Genomic DNA, 23077 nt, shown 5'->3' on the forward strand with positions numbered 1-23077 from the left:
TATATTTTGGGTCATATTATCTTAGTACTGTTGATGATTATACTTTTTATAAATTCTCACAGTTACCTCAATGCTCCACCACAAGTGTCCAATAATCTCGACAACATCCTTTTGTTATCTCCAGTCTAAGTCATCATCCCGCTAATCCAATCACATGCCCTTTCCTTGATAGTCATACTTCTATAATTCAGGGCCAAGGGTTTTTAATCATATGATATCTTCCATCTCCTGTGTTATTTCTCTATCTGCTACAGATGAGTGAGATCATCTAGTATTTGTTTTTACCATCTTACATTGCTTAACCTGATAACCTCCATTTTCATTCAAGTTGCAGCAAACTGCAGAATATCATCTTTTTTTATAGCTGCATAGTTTCCATTGTCTGTATATACCATGACTTCCTTATCCATTAATATATCATTGGACATTTGGGGTGTTTCCATGTCTTGAATATTTTACTCAGCATTGCAATAAACAGAGGTGTACATAATATTATCTTCATGAATCAATATTTTGAATGTGTCTTGGGGATACATACCAAGAAATAGAAGAGCTGAATTATATGGAAGTTCTATTCTTACTTTTTTAAAAAAAATCTCCATTTTGTTTTTCATAGAAGCTGAATTATATAACGTTTCCACCAACAGTAAATGAGAATTCCCTTTTTTACCACATTGTGTCTAACAATGATTGTTTCCATGCTTTTTGATATATGCAAAATGGTTGTTTTCATGCTTTTCGATATATATATATTTTTACTGTGGTTCTTGGTGGTGGAATATGTGCACTGGTGAAGGGATGGGTGTTTGAGCGTTATGTAACTGAGACTTAAGCCTGAAAGCTTTGTAACTTTCCACACGGTGATTCAATAAAAAATAAATTAATTAAAAATATATGTATATTTTAGATAAGGCCAAATTAGTGGTTACCATAAAGGGAAATAAGTAAATTGAAGGATAATGAAAGAGAGGAATGAACTTTTAGTGTGAATTTACTATAATTAAGAAATTGATTTATAATCACACACACCAGGAACATAATGTAGTAATTCAATAAAAGTTTTAGGATAAAAATATTCTTTTAACGTAGGATAGTTTCCATCAAGTGCATATTCTACTAAATAAATCATCAGAAGACAAATTCACCACTCCCAAAATCTGAGCTTAAAGATGCTTATATATCAATTCATTAATTTTCTCTAAAACATAAAATGTAAACAGGTATTTAACGAAATTTCAAAGAGGATAATTTTCTACAGTTGTCTGATCTATCATATGTTTACCTGTATTTCAAACCAAAAGCGCAACTCATAAATTGGACTTAGCAAAATCCAATGAAATCCCTCCAGATGGACTTTTCACTACTCAAACTAATTAAAATGTCAATTGTATAATTAATTGACCTATTGACTACATTGTAAAAAATAATATGAGACTGATTAAACATCTATTTTTTGTTTTAAAGCATAGAAGAAAAACAAAACAAACTGAGAGGTGATAAAATGTCCTGACACCCAAAGTCTCATTTTATGTTTCACAAAATCTCAAATCCTAACTATAAGTATATATTTTCATCACAAACTGAATTCTATTATTTTTGGTGTGTTTACTTGTTTGGGGGTCACATCTGATAGTGTTCAAGTCTTATTCCTATTTCTGCACTCAGGGATCACTTCTGGTAGTGCTTGGGGACCAAATGTCATGCTAGGGATCAAACCCAGGCTGTTTGTGTGCAAGTACTGTACTATTTCTCTGGCCCCACATATCTTGTCCTAATAAAACTTTGTTTTTACACTGAAAAAGAATAAATGTCTTTCATTTGTTAAAATTCTCACTTTTATTATCACTTCACAATACTGACAATGTCATTGCTTTGTCCATGAGGTCACTCATTCCATTCTAGTAACCTCCATTATTTGCTGGGTCTTTCTACTGTACTAACTCATTCAATTTTATGTCAAAAATTGTTTAAATTGTTTAGTGAATAGAGCTGTTTTATAGGTGGCCGTTCAGTACAACTTAAGATACTCGTTTAGTTGCTGTCAGGTTTTATTTTATTGTTTTTTGGGTGGTCACACCTGGCAATGCTAAGGGGTTACTTCTGGTTCTGAACTCAAGAATCACTACTGGTGGTGATTGGGAGATCATATGGGATGCTGGAGTTAGAACCCAGGTCAGCCACATGCAAAGTAATCGCCATACCCACTGTAGTATCGCTCCAGTCTTCTGTCAATTGTGTTTTTTTTTTTGTCTGTGGATTCCACCCCTCCAACAGAATTGAATGTCAGTCTTGCAGGGTAGAGTACTTTTGGTTTGAAAGTTCTTTCAATTCATTAGTTTGAACATATCATTCCATTTCTTTCTTGTTGTAGAGTTTCATTTGAGAAATCTGATGTGAATTTTTTATTATTTCTCTTATAGTTGAGTCTTTGCTTCTCTCTTGCACTTCAAGTAGTCACTCTCTTGGTTTTGTCACTTTGATTAAAATCCTATAACTAAACCAACACTGAAAGAATAATTGAAAAAAACTCCTATAAAAATGCAAATGGCCAATTTCAGAAACAACCCCAAACAGAAAAATGGCGACACATCCCTTTACGTCAATAATCTCTTTGAATGTCAATGAACTAAACTCTCCTAATCAAAAAGCATAGAGTGAGTCAGGAAACAAAATCCATCTCTATGCTGCTTAATGGAAATGCAACTAAATTCTAAAGATAAATATAGGATTAGAATAAAAAGATGGAAAAGAATCATGAAAGGTAGTGGTAGATCAAATAAAGCTGGGGTAGCTATACTTATATATTAGATCAAATAAGCATTCAATCTAAAGAAAGTAATTATAGATACGGATTAGCAATACTTACTTGTGAGGGGACTAATATATCAAGAAGTATTAACTCATCAACATACACTCTCAATTTTTAACATATGCCATTATCACTGGTGTGAGATGATACTTCATTACTTTTATTTCATTTCACTGATAATAAGTGATGGCAAACACTTCATATGCCTATTTGCTGTCTGAATATCCTATTCAGGAACATGCTTGTTAAATTTTTCTCTCCAAATTTTGATGGAATTATCGTTTGGTTTTCATTATTATTATTGAGTTTTGTGAATGCTTTGTGCATCTTGACTATAAGCCCTCTATCTGATTTACATTGTGAGAATATTTTGTCATTTTCAGTTGAGTTTCTCCTCTTCAACCCCTCTTCTTCACAGATTCAGTTTCATGAAAGAACTCTGCAATTTTTCTACATTTGGACTTTGTTATTCGCTTGCTTAGTATCTTTAAATTCCACATAGGAAAGAGATCATTCTCTTTCTATTCCTGTCTTTATGACTGATTCCACTGAACATGATACCTTTCTGTTCCATCCATATTATGGCAAATTATATGATGTTGTCCTTTTGTAACAGCTGGATAGTATTCTTTTGTGCATATATACAAAAAATCCTTTTTCCCCCTTTTCTTGAGTCACACCCAGCGATGCTCAAGGGTTACTCCTGGCTCTACACTCAGGAGTTACTCCTGGAAGTGCTTGGGGGACCATATGGAATGCCAGGGATTGAACCTAGGTTGGCCACGTGCAAGGCAAATGCCCTACATTATGTACTATTGCTCCGGCCCCTATGCAACAAATTCAAATCCATCTGTTCATAGTTGGGCATTTTGGTTGTTTCTGTATCTGACTATTCTACTAATCTGCATTTAATTTTTGAGAAATCTAAGAGAGTTTTTTAATTTCTTTCTAAACTTGAGTAACTATTCACTTACACTAAAATATGCTTTGCAAAGCAGAATGGAAGGCAGAGTGAACATTTTCATTATAAGGATTAAATTAACTCAGTTAGTCAACAACTATTTATTTAGCATTGTATTTAGTGCTAGGTATATAATAATAAAAAAGTGAACATGACTAGATCAGATCACTGAAACTATTAATACCAACTCCAGAGAAGATTTCAAATTCTCATCAATACTTGAATGGATTAACAGAGTGATAGATCTGAAAACATGATGCTATTGCGGAATAAAAATTAAATAATTGATACATATATTGTAACTCATGTTACCTCAGTAAAAATGTTTTTTAAACACTAATTTGATACATGTACCTGGGTCCATGAGATTTATCTCAAGACAATATGTTGAAAGAAGCCAGATATATAAAAGAACTCTCATTATGAATTCATTTATATAAAATCTGGATAGGCAAATTTAAAACATTATGTAAAAATCACACCAGTTGCTACTGATGCAGGTGTATGTGTGTGATGGGGCAAGTGGGAACATCAAGAAACCACAAAGATACTTTCTTAGATAATGGATGTATTTTACATCTTTTTTAGAGTGCTACTTGTAAGTGTACATATTTGTTAAAAATCATCAAACTGGGGTTGGAGGGGTTTCAGTGCTTTTCATGCTTGTTACCAGCCCCATTTTGATGTGTGGCACCACATATGGTGCCAGGAGTTAGCATGAAGCCACCAAGAATGATCTTTAAGCATAGAGACAGGAGTAAACCTTGGGTAAGCTGGGTGCTCCTCCTCCTCTGGCCCACCAATAATAAAACTAGCACAAGAGCTCTGCCAACACAAGGGGTCTGGAATTCTCTGGCTGGAGAACTATGTTTCTGTGGAAGATTCTGAAGAATAATAAGGTACCTCCAATGTAATCATGACACATGGGCAAGTGCATCTATGCATGAATAAAAGGTCGTTTGAAGGGAAAATCCAAAACCTAGAGAGGAGTAAGTAACATGAAGCCAATAAGCTGTTCTGATACACCCTAAACAATCATAAACAGGAAAAAGTAAAAATCTCACTTAGGCAGCCATCAATGAACACAGAGAACATTGACTTGCACACACACCAGCCCAATTGAGCCTGAAATGTGGAGTAAGATTCTATGCCCTGGATTTAGACCTGCAGCACCAGTGCTCACACATGCCCAGATCAGAGTAGCCAAACAAGAAGCACAGGGTTTGTTGAACAATTTTAACCTTACCTACTGGTAAGAGTGAAACTCTGGAATTGCATTTGCTTGATTTCCATTCCTTGGGCAACTGAGCACTAGGAAGAAATGAATGACTCAGCTGTATCAACAAAGGGTGATAAAAAATTTAGGAAGGTCAATTACATTAGAACTTCTTAACTTGCATGAAGACAATAGAATAACAATTTATTTGATACTTAATAATAGAAAAATGATCTTTGAACAGATAATAAATAAAGAGACCATTATAGAAAAAAAATAAAATAAAATTTAAAAAGGTGTAAAGAAATTGAAGAATGCAGGAGCAAGTCTCAGCAGCAAAATGAATGAAGTTTAAAATTGAATCATATCTTAGCTACTGTACTAAGTTCTGCAATGAATAAAAGTGTGCATATGTCCTTTTGAATGTGGTATATATACAGTATATATATGTACATATATATGCACACACAACAGAATACACAGCTGTAAGGTAAAATAAAAACAAAATTAACTGCAACGTGTATGGATCTGGACAATATCATGTTAAATGAAGTAAGAGAGATGAAGGACAAACACAGGGTAATATCTCTTAGATAAGATAATGTTTTATATGTATGCATATACATATAACTGGACACAGGAATGAAATGTTTTAAAGAGGTGTTACAATGTCAGTATTCAAAATCAGTTACATTTTATATACAAAGAATGAATCATAGGAGAAAGATATCAAGGAGTCTATCCCATTTAAAATAGTATCCAAAAATATCAATTGTCTAGGAATCAGCTTAACAAAAGACGTTGGAGATCTATAACATGATAACTTAAGTCACTTCAGGAAGAGATAAAAGAAAGCCTCAGGAAATGGAAAAAATATAATTCTCATGGATTGGAAGAATCAATATTAATATGACTACCTTACCTACATTATTCTATAGATTCAATGAAACCCCAATTCAGATGACAGTCTTTCAAGATATAGAAAAGTCAATAACAAAACTTGTACAGAACCAGAAAAGATCATGAATACCCAAAGCTATACTAAAAAATAAGAAATTGAGAGGGATTCATTACCTAACTTGGAACTGTGGTTTAAAGTTAAAGTGATCAAAAATGCATGTTAGATGAACATAGGTAGACCCTCTGATTAATGGGTCAGAACCAAATACCCTATGACAGGACCCCATATGTATGGACAGTTAATATTTGATAAAAAAGCTGAGAACATGAAATGGAGAAAAGATAGCCTATTCAAATATGGTACTAGGAAAACTGAATAGCTACTTGTACGAAATTAAAGCTGGATCCATATCTTACATATCTTACACCTTATACAAAGGTCAATTCAAAGTGTATCAAAGACTTTGAGATCTGGCCAGAAGCTACAAAGAAAACTGAGGAAAATATAGGCAGAACATTCCAAAATTTGGACCGTGCACGTGTCTTCAATGATCTGATATCACTGACAAAGGCAACAAATCAAAAATAAACAAATGAGACTATATAAAAATAAAGAGCTCCTGCATAACAAAAGAAACCCTGGCTAAAACTAACAGACATCTAACTGAATGGGAAAGATATTTGTATTCAACATTTGAGATAAAGGTTTGATATCCAGGATATATAAAGTACTCACAAAGATCAACAAAAAAATTCAAAACCCTTATCAAAAAGGGGGGAAGGAAATGAATAGATGCTTCTCAGAGGAAGACAGATGGATGGCCAGTAGGCATATGAAAAAATATTCAGCATCACTCACTTATTATGAGAGAAATCCAAATCAAAATGACGATTAAATACCATCTCACACCACTGATAATAGCACATATCAAAAGTAGTAAGTACACTCTGTGTTGGTGGAGATGTGGTGTAAAAGGAATCTATTACTAGTTGGGAATGTTCTCTGGTACAACTCCTGTGTTAAACAATATGAAGAATTCTCAATAAACTTAAATTGAATTGCCATATGACTCAGCAATTCCACTTTCAGGCATCTACACCCATGATATAGAAATATTCTTTCAAAAGGATATATGCACACACACCATTGTTTATTGCTAAACTCAGTACCTGCTGAGATATAATCAACGTAGTTGTCCAAACAGAGATGAGTGTATCATGAAGATGTGGTATATATACACAATGGAATACTACACAGCTTTAAGGATTGATGAAACCATACAATTAGCTGTAACATTAGGACATCATGTTAAATGAAGTGAGACAGAAGGATAAACACATATAAGAATGATATCACTTATATGTGTATTTAGAATAACTGGATGAGACAATGTAATGTTTTAAATGGGGATTTTCTAGAACAATCTTGGTCACAGAGTATAGAAAAGAAAAGGAAAAATACAAAAAAGCAGGGAAGAGACAGAAGAGACAGAACAGGGGCCAGGATAGGGAAGCCAGGTACAAAGGTAGTGTTAAAGGATGATAGAAACAAATATCCAAACCACAGAGTCAACAAAACTGAAATCAAGAGATTTAACTTTGACAAAAACTTAGAAAGATGTCTGTCATGAGGAGAGAATGGGATTTGGGAAGGAACCTGGAAATATTGGTGGAGGGAATTTGATACTGGTGGGATCACTGCTGCAATACGTATGTATAAAACTCAACTACGAATAACTTTGTAAATCACAATACTTTATTTTTAAATAGTGGAAATAAAAAATAGATGTAAGTATTGGGAAAGAGAGAACAAGAACTAAGGTGCCTATCTTACATGAGGCTGACCCTGGTTTGATACTTGGCACTAAATATGGCCCACCAGTAGTAAGCCCTAAGAATTGCTGGCTATGGTTAAAAAAAAAACAAAATAGGATGTAAGCATTATTTTTTCATTCAACAATATTTGAGTGTCTACTATGCTGGGTACTGCATTATATCCAGGGAATATATTATTAAATAAAATACACTTTGCCCTGCTCTATGTACAGAAAACAGCCATCAGATAAATAAATAATAATCTAAATTATAGTTGCTATATGATACACAGGAAATCAAAAGAAAGTATGAGAATATGAATCTGGGACACTTTACCTCTTTGGAGGGATTAGAGGTTTATCCAATGAAGTATAGATAAACTGGGATCTGAAGATTGATGATGCTTCAACTAGGCCAGGAGTCAGGAAGGAGGCAGAAAATCTTCCATCAGAAAGAGCAATATGTGTACGTGTGTTGTGGTGAAAGAGAGAACATGTAATATAGGAGAAGTTCAAATAAAGCCAGCGTTAATCAAACAAGGAAGAGAGTGACATGAGATAATGTTGTGCAGGCAGGAATAGACCTGTTTATGGCAAGTCTCATATTATGTCAGGGAATATTTTAATGCTTTTTGTTGTTGTTACCTTTGGTCACACAGGGACTGGTGCTTGGGACTTACTCCTGGTTTTTCACTCAAGGATCACTCCTTGTGGGACGAGGGAGGTCATATAGGGTGCCAGAGATGGAATTTGGGTCAGCTGTGTGCTCTACCCTCTGCACTGTCTCTCGGGCCCCTAGGGAAGATTTGTTTTGTTTTGTGGTTACACTCAGTGATGCTCAGGGGCTAATAATGACTCTGCCCTTAGTACTTACTCCTGAAGTTACTTAGGGATACTCCTGTCTTTGCACACAGAAATTACGTCTGGGAATTTCAAGGGCCATTTGGGATGACAGGGATTGACCCTGGGTCAACTGCATGAAAGGCAAGCACTCTTCTTGCTGTGGTATTTCTCTAGCCCCATCTAGGTAAGATTTTTTAAAGTAGAGTCCACACACAAAGTTTCTTTGAGTGAGGGATCTAGGGTCACTTCCAGTGATGCTTGGACCAATGGGGAGATTTTGATAGTATGGTTCAATCCTTAGGCACAATGATGCGGCATTTGAATCTTATAGTGCCCAGGGTACAGTAGGGCCAAACACAGCAGTGCTAGGGTGACCAGGAGATCCTGGAGATCAAAATCAGGGCTTTGCACATGCTAGACATGTGCTTTATAACTTGAGTGATCTTCCCAGGCTTGGGAGGTGTTTATTTTCTCAGAGCAACAGAACTAAACAATTTTAAGCACAATTAATTGATATTTTTGAAAAAAATTGCTAGTGGTAATATGGATAAAAGACTTGGCCAGGGTGGTAATGATTTGTGAGACTAATTAAAAAACTGTTTCAATGAGAGAGAGGTAATAACCAAAATAAGGTGACTAGATGGGGGGAACTGAATGAATAAAAGGTACACATTCCGACTTCAAGGATTTGAAGACAACTTTTAATATACAATGGCTGTACTAAATGGTGGGTATTGTAGAAAACAATAATTTACTAAAAACCAAATGGCTGCAGGAGTAATAAAAGAAGAAAGCAAAAAGAATTATAGGAAAATATAATAAAGCACCTAAAAAACTTGGATGTAGTTATGTCCTGTCTTCTCTGAAAACCTTTAAGACTTCCTCTTACTTGAAAATGTCTGACTTAAACATGATTCTACTAAAGAGTATTAGGTTCAGCATGTCACCTACTACCACCCACACAATATAAGCATAACTCATTTTATTGCACTTTGCATTTTTCCAGATAATAATTTTTAATTAATTTTTTAAAACAAACTGAAGGCATAAAAGAATTCTATCAAATTCTATCAAGACCATTTTTGAAATGGCATGTACTTAATTTGTGCCTCTGTGTTACTTTTTGGTAATTCTTGCAGTATTAATTTTCATCATTGCATCTGTTATGCTTATCTATGATCAGTAATCTTTGATGTTGTTATTGTAATTGCTTGGGGGCACGTGAACAGTGCTCACTTAAGACAGAAAATTAAATTGTGCATTCGTTCTACTTCTTTAACAACTGGCTGTCACACTCCCCCCCTCTCTTCTTGGGCTTTTATATTCCTTGAGATGCAAAAATATTGAAATTAGGCTAATACTCCATGTTAGCTTCTAGCTGTTTAAGTAAAAGTAAGAATTATATGTCTCCCACTTTGACTAAGGAATTAGAAAAGGACTGCACTCATTTGTGGAGTATAGGATAACATAACATAACATAACATAACATAACATAACATAACATAACATAACATAACATAACATGAGGCTAACACCCAAGGACAGTAGATACAAAGGCCAGGAGCATTGCCCCAAAGCTGTGACCCTGCTTCATGGGCAGTGGGGAGAAGGCAGATGGAATAGAGAAGGGATCACTAAGAAAATGATGGCTAGAGGAATCAGTCGGGATGGTAGATTTGTACCGAAATTAGATAATGGACCAAATATGATGACCTCTCTCTCAGTCTCTGTGTTGTAAGCCATAATGCCCCAAAGTAGAGAGTATGGGGAATATTGTCTACCGTGGAGGCAGGGGGAGAGTGGGAAATAAGGGTTATACTGGGGATATTGGTGGTGAGGAATGTGCATTGGTGGAGGGATGGGTGTTTGATCATTGTGTAATTGTAACCCAAACATAAAAGCTTGTAACTATCTCATGGTGATTTAATAATTTTTTTCTAAAATTGAGCTAGTCTAACTTTTAGAAAAATTTTTGGATCACTTGTGGTTATGCTCAGGGCTTATTCCTGGCTCTACAGTCAGTGATGACTCCTGTAGGTGGTGGGGGACCATATCCAGTGTGACTGATATAAATCGAGTTATTTGCATGCAAGGCAAAAGCCCCACCCACTGAAATATCCCTATTATCTTTTACATATCTAATTTAAAAATTGCTAAATAATGTTAAATGTGTTTTTATTTGTTTATTTTGTGGTCACACCTGGTGGTGACCATTAATTTCGGGTGGTTGTGTCCATTTCTTAAAATAGGACAACATTGTTTGCTGAAACAATTGGCTATTTCTCTTTGAAAGATTTTTGTACCATGTCAAGATATTTGGTAATATCTCACCCACAATAAAGCTTTCAAATTAGGAATCAATCCTCTCAAGTTCTGCTACTGCTTTATCAATTTAGTTCGTGTGATATTCTAAATCCTTTGCTGCTATTTCAGTAATATTCCAGTTACCTTTATTAAGAGTAGATTCAATCTCAATGAACTACTTTCTTTGCTCATATAAAAGAACCAATTGTTCACACATTATTATCATCATAAGACGACAGCAATTTAGTTCCATCTTTAGTTAGCATTTCTAATTTTTTTCTTGCTATTTTCACCACATCTGCTACTGCCTCATCAACTAAACACTTGAGCCCTCAAAACTACCCCCATAGGGTTGGAATAAGTTTTCCAAAACTACTGTTAAAATGTTATTTGGGGATGGGAGAGATAGTACGGTGGGTAGTGTGCTTGCCTTGCACAGGTTTGAACACTGGCTCTATGTAAAGTCCCTGAAGTTGCGCCAGGAGTAAGCCCTGAGCACAGCCATGTGTGGCCCCCAAACAAGGAAAAAACAAATACAATGTTATTTTGGTTTTTTAAGCCAAAGTATTTGGGGAACTGGAGAGACAGTAGAGGGATTAAGATATTTATCTTGCCTTTATCCGATCCTGATTTTATGCCTAGCACCTCCAAGTACTACCAAGAATGTTCACCAAGCACAGAACTGGGGTATTGGGTGTGTATCTAACACTCAAAAAATTTAAAAAAGTAATATAATCGGGGCCGGAGCGATAGCACAGCGGGTAGGGCGTTTGCCTTGCACGCGGCCGACCCGGGTTCGATCCCCGGCATCCCATATGGTCCCCCAAGCACTGCCAGGAGTAATTTCTGAGTGCAAAGCCAGGAGTAACCCCTGAGCATCGCTGGGTGTGACCCAAAAAAGCAAAAAAAAAAAAAAGTAATATAATCAGTACATTTTTATGTTGCTAACTTCATGCCGTGATTCCTTTACCTGTCCATCCATCAATTTACTTTTTCTAAAGTTTGAGTCTTTTTTTTTTTTTGCTTTTGGGTCACACCCGGCGATGCACAGGGGTCACTCCTGGCTCTGCACTCAGGAGTTTCCCCTGCCAGTGCTCAGGGGACCATATCGGATGCTGGGAATCGAACCTGGGTCAGCCGTGTGCAATGCAAATGACCTACTCGCTGTGCTATCGCTCTAGCCCCTAAAGTTTGAGTCTTGATCTTCAAAATGTACTTAATGAATGTAAACACTGGTTATATCCTTCACAAATCACCAGTCTTATGTATGAGGGTCTTATAGCTTTACAGAAATGTTATTTTGGCATATTTTCACATTATGAATGCTCTTGGTGAGTGGTGGGACCTAGTGGTGTTTGGGGATATGTGCTCAGGGATTACGCCTGACAGTGCTCAGGGAACCATATGAAGTGCCAGAGAATGAACTAAGATTGACCGCATCTTACTCACTGTACTTATTTCTCAGCCCCTTGTGAGTGTTCCATTTTTGTTTGTTTGGGGCCACACCATCTATGCTCAGGGCTTACTTCTGGTCCAAGACTCTTATCACTCCTGGCTGTGCTTACAGAACCAAATGTGGTTCTAAGAATGAATATGGGGCTGGCCAAGTGCAAGGCAAGCACTCTCCTCCCTACCATAATATTTCTTCCCAACTTAAGACTATTCTTAATGACATCGAGAAGAGTAAATCTTTCCCATATGTTTTTGATTTAATTCTCACATATATATCAGAAGAATTGCTATCTATGGTGTTGATTATGTGATGAAATTTATTTCTTAAGTAATAAGACTTGGATCCCAAAATTACTTCTTGAACCATTGGCTGCAGTATGGATGTTGTGTTAATAGGCATAAAAAACTGCATACAAATCATTTAGGTGACCAGGTACATTGTCAATGAGCAGTGACATTTTGAAATATTTTTTTCACTCTCTGTTGCAGGCTTCAGTGGGCTTAAATAGTCAGCAAAGTATAGTATAAACAGATTTTGTGCCATTCAGATTTTGTTGTGCCATTCTAAAACCACAGGCATAATAAAGATTCTAATTCTTAAATATTTTTTATTTTCGCTTGTATCACTTGCAGACCCGTTGATCTTCGATTTGCTCGAGCAGGTGCCAGTAACGTCTCCATTTGTCCCTGTCATGAGGTCTCGAGCTAGAGCAGCCCAATGATATCTGCTCGCTCCAGGAACAGGAAGAGCCTCAAATCGTTCATTTAGAGATTTGACGAAGAAATTTGACCATCTAGTTGGTGGGCGGCCACGAGGTCTTCTGACGACCCGTGGAATCCAGTCAGTAACAGCTCTATGCCACCGGTCATCTCTGAATCAAATTACATGACCGGCCCATCTGATTTTTGATGCCTGGGCAAACGAGACAGCATCCCTGATTTTTGACTGTCGATGGAGGTCAGAACTCGGGATTCCTTCTTTCACTTGAGTGAGACATGATATTCCCAGCATAGCTCTTTCAATTCCTCTTTGGGATACCCTAATAGCATTCTCATCCTGTTTTTGTAGGGCCCAGGTTTCTGAGGCCTATGTTAGTGCAGGAAGAATGGTGGAATTGAAAATATGTGCCCGGAGTCGGAGTTTCTTCATTCTTTTAACCACCTCTTCAACGCTCTTGAATGCATTCCACACTGCTCTCTTCCTGCTGCTCAGTTCTGGCACCAAGTCGTTCCTCATGTTGATTTCTCGACCCAGGTACACATAGCTGCTGCATTCGGAGATGTTCGTTCCATTGAGAGCAAATGGAGCTTCAGGGACCAGTTCGTTTTTCATGAACATCGTCTTGTTGAGATTCAGCTGCAATCCGACCTTTCCACACTCGTGGTCGAAGTCGGCCAGCAGTTGTGCCGCTTGGCTAATGTTTGGTGTTATGAGAATGATGTCATCAGCGAATCGGACATGGTGTAATTGGCGACTGTCTATCTTTACTCCCATTCCTTCCCATTTCGTTTTTTATTTTAAATTTTAAAAATTTCTAATTCTTATACAAAGATCATAATTCTTAAAGATTCTAGATTTTTTCAGAATGGTAAGTGAACAATTAAGTTAAATTTAAATGTAAACAACTGCATTGGCCCCTAATAGAGAGTCAGTCTTCTTATAACACTATGGAGCTAGGGGTTCACTTTTCCTCTCTGACTATGAAAACTGTAGTTTTAAATGTAAGACTATTCTGTCTACATTGAAAATGTGTTTAGTGTAGCCACTTCTATTAATGATGTAAACAACATTTTCTGAAGAGAAAACTTGTTGGAGCTTCAACTTTAACTTGCTGCTTTACTTTCTATTTCTTTGTCATGAAAATAGTATCTTTCTTTAAGTTTCATGAGTAGTTTTCTTAAGTACCAACCTCTGCTAGTTTCAAACATTACTTATGTTGCTCCAGAGTACTGAAGAAAATTAGGGCCTTGCATTAGGGCTTCAGTTATACTGGTCATATGGGTGGGTGCTAGAGCCATATATCCAAAACACAGACTCAGCAACACTGAAAACATGTATTTTCTGAGATCTAAGCTACAAACACTTTGCAATGTACTAATCAGGTTGACCAGTGGCAGTGGTATGGGGTTTTGGATGGTGAAAAAATATGGGCACTTTGGTGGAGGGAAGTTGACACTGGTCATAAGATTGATGTTGAAATATGATATGCCTAAAAACTGAACTATCAATACATTTGCAAACCAGAGTTCTTTAATTTAAAAAATAAAGAAGAACAAAAAAACAGAAAGGCTTTGTTCTGGATTCGATTTTTGTTGCAGGTAATGTTTTGGCTGCTTTAATCTTCCATCCAGACTACTATCACTTTTTTCATATCAGCAGTAAAATCATTCCACTTTCTATCATGTATGTTTTCATTGAAGTAGCACTTATAATTTTCTTCAAGAACTTTTGCTTTTCTTTTGCAACTTGGCAAACATGTGCAAGAGCTTTTGCTCTTATGGTTTTTACATCTCTCATTAGCTTAATCATCTCTAATTTTTTAAATTGAATCACTGTGAGATAGTTACAAGCTTTCATGTTTGGGTTATAATCATCCCGTTTGGTCCATTATCTACTTTCGGCACATATCTCCCATCCTGACTGATTCCTCCAGCCATCATTTTCTTAGTGATCTCTTCTCTATTCCATCTGCCTTCTCCCCTCCACTCATGAAGCAGGCTTTCAGCTATGGGGCAATCCTCCTGGCCTTGAAGCTGACACCCAAGGACAGTAGATACAAGGACTAGCTCATTTTCAAAAACATAATACTACTGAACACTTAATAAATGACAAATATAAATTTTGTAGTCACCTGGAAACCAAAGCATTTGTATGACTAGACATGACATAGGCATTGTGGTGGAGTATCTTGAGGATTTAGTGATGGTGGAATCAAGCAACATTGCTTATCAGTGTCACAACCTTTAACACTATTATAATCATATTATCTAAAATATAGTAAAATATATATTTTTTGCTTTTTAAGTAACACCCAGCGATGCTTAGGGCTTACTCATGGCTCTGCACTCAGGAAATACTCCTGGTGGTGCTTGAAGGACCATATGGGAAGTCAGGGATTGAACCCAGTTTGGCTGCAAGAAAGGCAAATATCCTACCCGCTGTACTATTGCTCCAGCCCATATAAAATCTTTTGTAAAGTTCATGTCACTCGATTTTGATTTCACAATATTGTGGTGGTCTTATTGATCAGCAAATAAAACTAATATTATCTCTGAGTTGTACATGTATTCTACTCACAGAAGTTTATTGATAAGTTATTTCATTCACCTGGCATATCTTTGTGTCTCATCAATTTCTCTAAAACCCTAGTCATAGCGTTTACTTGTTTTATTGAAGGGACGGCCTGCCCAGTGATGGGATTTAAATATGGTGCTCTGTGTATGGTAGGCATGAGTTCCAGCTTTTGAGTTGCCTCCACAATTCAAATTTTTCTTTTTTTGTAAGTTTTATTAAGATATAATTCATACAAGACACATTCGTAAATCCTTTCTTAAATGCCTTCCCATTTCTCTGTACTCCATTATGATAGTCAGCTCCCATTCTAACAGCCTTATTTTGTACTATTTAGGAGAAATCACAATAACAGTTTTTTAATACAAATATACAAAATAATTTGGAGTGGTTTTGCTGAGTCTTATTTTCCTCAGTAGTGTGATGCATGATGGAACCACATTTCCTTTTACCTTACGTGATTATACTCTTGCTATTGGACTATATAGTTTAATGTGCTTTAGTGGCTTGTTCCTGACCGTTATCTTAATAAAAATATGTCTTTAAGAAAATAATTCAAAGTTGTAAGCAAAATCATTCGGGGTTGTAAGTCTGAGTTATGATAGATAATGAATAAATTTTCTTAGGATTAAACCTACAAGGAAAAAAGATTAAACCTACAGGAACCCAAGGATTCAGAGACTGCAGGTTTCTGAAAATATATCAACACATTGCTTTACCCAGTATTAAGATGAAATAAACAAATATACCATTTTGTAATCTCTACCAGGAGTGAAAACCTAACAAATGACTAGTAGAGATGGTTCATGAACTCTGTAGAATTCAGTAGTGGTAACAACCATACAGAATGGGATACAAAAACTGCAGTTTCCATAAAAAATATTTAGCTATATGTCTATATATAGCTATACATGATATAGTTTCTAAGGCTTACAGTTGTAGATGAGGCTTAAGATACTTTGCCTAGATGAGAAAAGTTGAAATGGAGAGAAACACGTGAACTTGTAAAACAAAATAGCTTATAGAAAATTCATCCTTCAGGACAAAAAAAAAAGAGAGGCAAAACTTTCCACAAATTAAAAAGTTCAGTAAATGGCAGATCAGGATGTCCATTTTCATTTGCCAGGAACAGCATGTTACTTGTACCTAATTTTATGGCTGAACATTAAGCTGTAAATCTTTTCATAAGTTAATTTTAATTTTTCTTGCAGGGTGAACAAGATAAACCAACTTGATTGAAAGGAGAAACAGCTCTAATTACTTCTTATTTGTAAAAATTAGAAACTAGACAGTATACTTTGCTGGTGGGAACACGCTCCTGCCTGGGGCTGCGTTTTTGCTCGGTTCCCAGGAAAGCTGGGTTTCATCCTTGGTCTTCGGGCGACGGGAATTGAGGGACACTGTGCCGCATCCAAAGCTGAATTGTTCCGCGCACTCTCTGCCACCCCATTCAGGTACCAGACCGGGTTGGGGCTCCTGCCCAGGGACACGGCCGCGTTAGCCATTATTCTCTCCCTTCCATATCCCACGAGAACTACAAGTTACTCTCTTAGTTGGAACTTTCACCAGGTTAGCTTAACCAACAGAAACACATTATCCAATATCTCATTAAGCGCACCTAAATTAATATTGCATCGTAAGCAGAATAGTATCAGTGACTGTGAAGGGCTGGGTCACATAGGTCATAATGGTAAAGCAAAGCAGATCCCCACCAAGCTTACTTGTTGAAGGGGCTAGCCCATAGGATCCCAACAGCAATGAAGTGCTATACAACCTCTCTGACAAGGAATTTAGAAAGGAGCTACTGAGGATATTTAGGGAGCTAAAAGAAACAATGGAAAGCAATACCAATAAAATACAAGAAGATTTGAAGGTAGAGATGCGGAAAATACAAACGGAATGTCAGACGTGAAAAACCTGGTAGGAGAATTAAAGAAATCACTGGATGGCCTCAGAAGCAGAGTAACAGCTGCTTAGGACAGAATCAGTGAACTCGAAAATGAAGTCCAGAGACTCTCCAGAAAATAACAGAGAATGGAAAAGAGACTGACAATCCGGGAACAGATGGCAAGAGAAGATCATGATGAAGCCAGAGGAGTAATATAAGAATTATTGGAGTCCCAGAGGGACAGGAAGAATACCCTGATGAAGAAGAAACTGTCAAAGACATCAATGCTACTCTATTCCCAGAGCTGAAGAAAACATGTGACCACATTCAGGAGGCTCGAAGGGTACCAGCTAGAGGAAATCCAAATAAAAATACCCCAAGACACATCCTGATCAAAATGACCAAAACCTTAGATAGAGACAAAATCTTGGAAGCAGCAAGATCAAAGAAAGAAATTGCCTATAAAGGAGCATCCTTAAGATTCACAGCTGACTTGTCTGATGAAACCCTCACGGCCTGAAAACAGTGGTGGGATATAGTGAAAAAACTCGATGAAATAAATGCCTCACCAAAAATACTTTACCCCGCTAGACTCTCATTCATAACAGAAGGAAAAACACACAGTTTCACAGATAAACAACAGCTCAGAAACTTCATAGACTCAAAACCATGGTTACAAGAACAACTGAATGGGCTTCTTTAAGACAACACAGGACCCTCAAATACATCAAACTTTAGCAGAAAATTGGGACAAAACCTCATAACGATAATTTCTTTCAATGTCAATGGATTAAACGGACCAATTAAAAGACACAGAGTGGCAGGATGGATTAGAAAATTGAACCCAACATTCTGCTGCCTGCAAGAAACACATCTCAACAGTCAGAGCAAACACGGGCTCAAAGTCAAAGGCTGGAAAACAATCCTACAGGCGAACAACTCCCATAAAAAAGCTGGTGTAAGCTATACTACTGCTGGGAATATATCCCAGAAAAGCCAAAAATTATAGTCGAAATGACATCTGCACTTATATGTTCATCGCAGCACTGTTTACAATAGCCAGAATCTAGAAAAAACCCGAGTGCCCTAGAACAGATGACTGGTTGAAGAAACTCTGGTACATCTATACAATGGAATCCTATGCAGCTGTTAGAAAAAATGTGGTCATGACGTTTGCATATAAGTGGATCAGCATGGAATGTATCATGCTAAGTGAAATGAGTCAGAAAGCGAGAGACAGACATAGAAAGATTGCACTCATCTGTGGAATATAGAATAATAGACTATAAGACTAACGCCCAAGAATAGTAGAAATAAGTACCAGGAGGTTGTTTCCATGGCTTGGAGGCTGGTCTCTCATTCTGGGCAACTCAGAGAAGGGAACACCAAGTAAAATGTGGTCGGAGGTCATGTGGGGGAAGGGTGATGCGGGCCGAATATAGACTAGAGACTGAACACAATGGCCACTCAACACCTTTATTGCAAACCACAACACCTAATCAGAGAGAGAGAACAAAAGGGAAGACCCTGCCATAGTGGCAGTGTGGGGTTGGGGGAGACGGGACTGGGGAGGGGGGGAGGGATGTTGGGTTTACTGGTGGTGGAGAATGGGCACTGGTGAAGGGATGGGTTATCGAACTTTGTATGGGGGAAACATGAGCACAAAAATGTATAAATCTGTAACTGTACCCTCACGTTGACTCACTAATTAAAAATAAATTATTAAAAAAAAGCTGGTGTAGCCATCTTCGTGTCAGACCACATTGATTTCAGACTGAAGAAGGTCACAAGAGACAGTGAAGGTCATTTCTTATTGATAAATGGATCTGTACAACAGGAAGAACTAACAATTCTAAATATATACGCATGTAATGAAGGACCAGCAAAGTACTTAAAACAACTACTCATAGACTTGAAGAAAGACATTGATAGCAACACAATACTAGTGGGAGACTTCAACACAACTTTTTCACCTCTTGAAAGATCAACCAGACTCAAGCTTAGCAAGTACATACAACATCTGCGGGAAGAAATGGAAGAAAGGGATTTAGTAGATATATACAAGACACTTCATCCTCAAAAAGCTGAATACACAATCTTCTCAAGTGTGCATGGAACATTCTCCCAGATAGACAACATGCTGAGCCACAAAACATACCTCCATAAAATTTAGGGGATAGAGATTGTATCAACGATCTTCTCAGACCATGATGCGCTGAAATTAGAAATAAATCACACACAATCAGAAAATGAAATCAAACACCTGAAAATTAAACAGCTCACTATTGGAAAATGAGTGACTTAGAAAGGAAATCAAAGAGGAAATCAAAAGATTCCTGGAAATGATGACAATAAGGACACGAGTTACCAAAAGCTATGGGACACAGCAAAAGCTGTGTTAAGAGGAAGGTTCATAGCTCTACAAGCATTCCTCAGGAAGGAGGAGCGAACCCACATAAGTAACCTAACCTCACAGCTTAAGAGCTTGGACAATAACCAATAAAAGAGCTCAATACGAACAGGAGGAAGGAAATAATAAAACTCCGAACAGAAATTAATGAGATGGAAACCCAAAAAACAATCTGAAAAATCAATGAGAACCAGAGCTGGTTCTTTGAGATAATAAACAAGATCGATAAACCTCTAGCAAGACTTACAAAACAAGGGAGAGTGAAAACCCTAATAAGCCAAATTAGAAATGAAAAGGGGGCATTACAACAGAAACTGCAGAAATTCAAAGGATCCTCAGAGATTACTTTGAGAAACTTTATGCCACTAAACATGAAAACCACGAGAAAATGGATAAATTCCTAGACTCCTATAGCCTCCCAAGGCTGAAGCAAGAAGACCTGGAATACCTGAACAGACCTATCACCACCAAAGAAATTGAAACAGTAATAAAAAGTCTCCCCAAGCACAAAAGTCCTGGCCCAGATGGATTTACTAGTGAATTCTTCCAAATCCTCTTTAAGCTTTTACAGGAAATTGAAGTATCAAAAACACTTCCAAATAGTTTCTGTGAAGCAAATATCACCCTGATACCCAAAACAGATAAAGATATCACAAAGAAAGAGAATTACAGACCATATCCCTGATGAACACAGATGCAAAGCTCCTCAACAAAATATTAGCAAATAGAATCCAACGACTCATAAAAAAGATCATACACCATGACCAAGTAGGTTCATCCCAGGGATGTAAGGATGGTTTAACATTTGCAAGTCAATCAACATAATCCATTGTATTAATAAAAGAAATAATAAAACCCATATGATCATATCAATAGATGCAGAGAAAGCATTTGAAAAGATTCAGCACCCGTTTATGATGAAAACTCTCAGCAGAATGAGCATCAAAGGAAACTTACTGAATATAGTCAAATTAAGTTGCTAGAGAGAAAATGGGTTTCCCTTTGTTTGGTTTTCTTTCCACAGCTATATCAAGTAATGTGTCCAACCATACATAGCCAGTGTTATAGACATTACGCCAATATTAAAGAAGGGTACTAGCCATTTTGAGGTTTCTAACATCGTTACTATCTTTTCATTACAAATCATGTTTGAATGTAATCAAAGTAAAGAGAAAGTAAAGTGAAATTTATCAGCTACACAGGCGGGGTGGGGGGCTGGGGTTGGGGGGGTGAGGGGGAGGTTTACTGTGGTTCTTTGTGATGGAATATGTGCACTGGTGAAGGGATGGGTGTTCAAGCTTTGTGTAACTGAGACTTAAGCCTGAAAGCTTTGTAATTTTCCACATGGTGATTCAATAAAAAAATAAATAAATTTAAAAGAGAGACATTCATTGAATTAATAGTGCAATCGATAAATTTAAATGATCAGGATAATCTAAAGAGAAGGGAAACATTTTTTGTGTACTGGTAAGATTTTTCTTTGGAATTAAGTATATTATCCAATTACTCATAACATCTGTGATGGCAGAGAAAGGTGCACTGTGAATTGCACCAGATTGAATAAATAACAAAGCAGGAAAAAAATTAAAGGATTCCTGAGACCTTCCACAGAAAAGAGCATGAAAGGAATCAGCTAAGATCCCTGAGGAAGTTTCCTCACTTGAAGAGCACTTGTACAAATAAGTCAAAGGAACACAAGAACACAGCTATAGGGCTGGGGAGGGGCAGAGAAGCAGAAAGGTGGTTCTATCCAGAGAGTATCTGGAAGCTGCAGGCAGCAGTAGGTAGCAGGAGATGGATTGAAAGGTCCCGTGAATCTGTGGACTGCATACGCATCTGCAGCAATATATATCTCCACAACACGTGGTAGGTGGGAAGTTGGGACTAAAGGCATGGAAACTTCAGGCCTGCAGTCCAGGTAGAGTCTTCCAGTATTAGGTGGTGGCAGACAAAATAAAAAGAAAGTAACTTCCTCCCAAACATAACCTAAAGGCAGCCATGAACCCAGTTATAAGATTAAAGTAATATGGCGAAGGTGAGTCACTGGGATCTCTATATAAAAGAAGCCCGCAACATAGGATTCCTGTGGAACAGATGAGTGTGATTTGGTATCTAGGTCGTCACAAAACCTGAACTTTATCATAACACAAGTTATACAGTAGCCTATTGAAGAAACATAATAAGACACCCAAATAAGTGAAAGTAATATTTTGTAAGAGTTCCTCAAAAAAACAAGTTTATGACCTTTTAGATGATAATTTCATAGTGACAAGCTCACCACTAATCTTAAAAAAGAACTATGAGAAACTGAATCTTCCCAGGTTGAACCTATCCATAGGCTGACAACACTTCATATTATCTCTGGAGTTCTGCCAGGAGTGATTCCTGACTACATAAGTAGGGATTATTCCTGAACATTGCTGAGTGAGGCCAATACCTCGAACTCCAAAAAGAAGAAATAAATGATATATCTGAGAATTATGGCATAAGGCTAAAGGGGCCAATATAAGAGTTATATGATCCTTCAAGAAACAGGAAAGAATTATTGGTCAAAGAAATTATAACTAATAATTTCAGAGGAAGCTGGAGCGATAGCACAGAGGTAGGGCATTTGCTTTTCACGAGGCTGACCCGTGTTCGATTCCTTCGCCCCTCTCGGAGAGCCCGGCAAGCTACCGAGAGTATTGCACCCACATGGCAGAGCCTGGCAAGCTACCCGTGGCGTATTGGATATGCCAAAAACAGTAACAATAAGTCTCACAATGAGAGACGTTACTGGTGCCCGCTTGAACAAATCAATGAGCAACGGGATGACAGTGACAGTGACAATTTCAGAGGAGGTAAGAGATATTACAGCAGTTATTGCACATGTCTAGCATGCACCCAACCCAGATTTGATAACCCAAAGAAATGCCAGATGTGGTCCTGGAGCCCGTCCTCATGCCCACGAGGGTGACACAGGTATCTGTAGCACCAAGGACTGAGAAGCATTGCAGTCTCGGGCCATTGCATTGAACCACTGGCACAGTGGGTTGAGGATCCGGGCCAGCAACACCGGGGAGCCAGACGGAGGAGGTACAGCCAGCACGCCTTCTCCAGATGGAGCCCCAGCGACACTGAGCTTCCACTAACATGGCTCCGGGATGCGGGACTGGGGCATCTCCAATCTGCACAGGGGCAATGGAGTA

At 37.4% G+C, this 23077-nt stretch overlaps 1 pseudogene; it reads right to left on the reverse strand.

Moving 5' to 3' along the window:
* LOC129399762 (60S ribosomal protein L17-like) overlaps positions 1 to 17096 on the reverse strand; it is a 32061-nt pseudogene extending 14965 nt beyond the window's left edge.
* Positions 17097 to 23077: the final 5981 nt, after the last annotated feature.

The sequence above is a fragment of the Sorex araneus genome, chromosome X, assembly GCF_027595985.1.
Source record: "Sorex araneus isolate mSorAra2 chromosome X, mSorAra2.pri, whole genome shotgun sequence".
In the NCBI taxonomy this organism is placed as follows: Eukaryota; Metazoa; Chordata; class Mammalia; order Eulipotyphla; family Soricidae; genus Sorex; species Sorex araneus.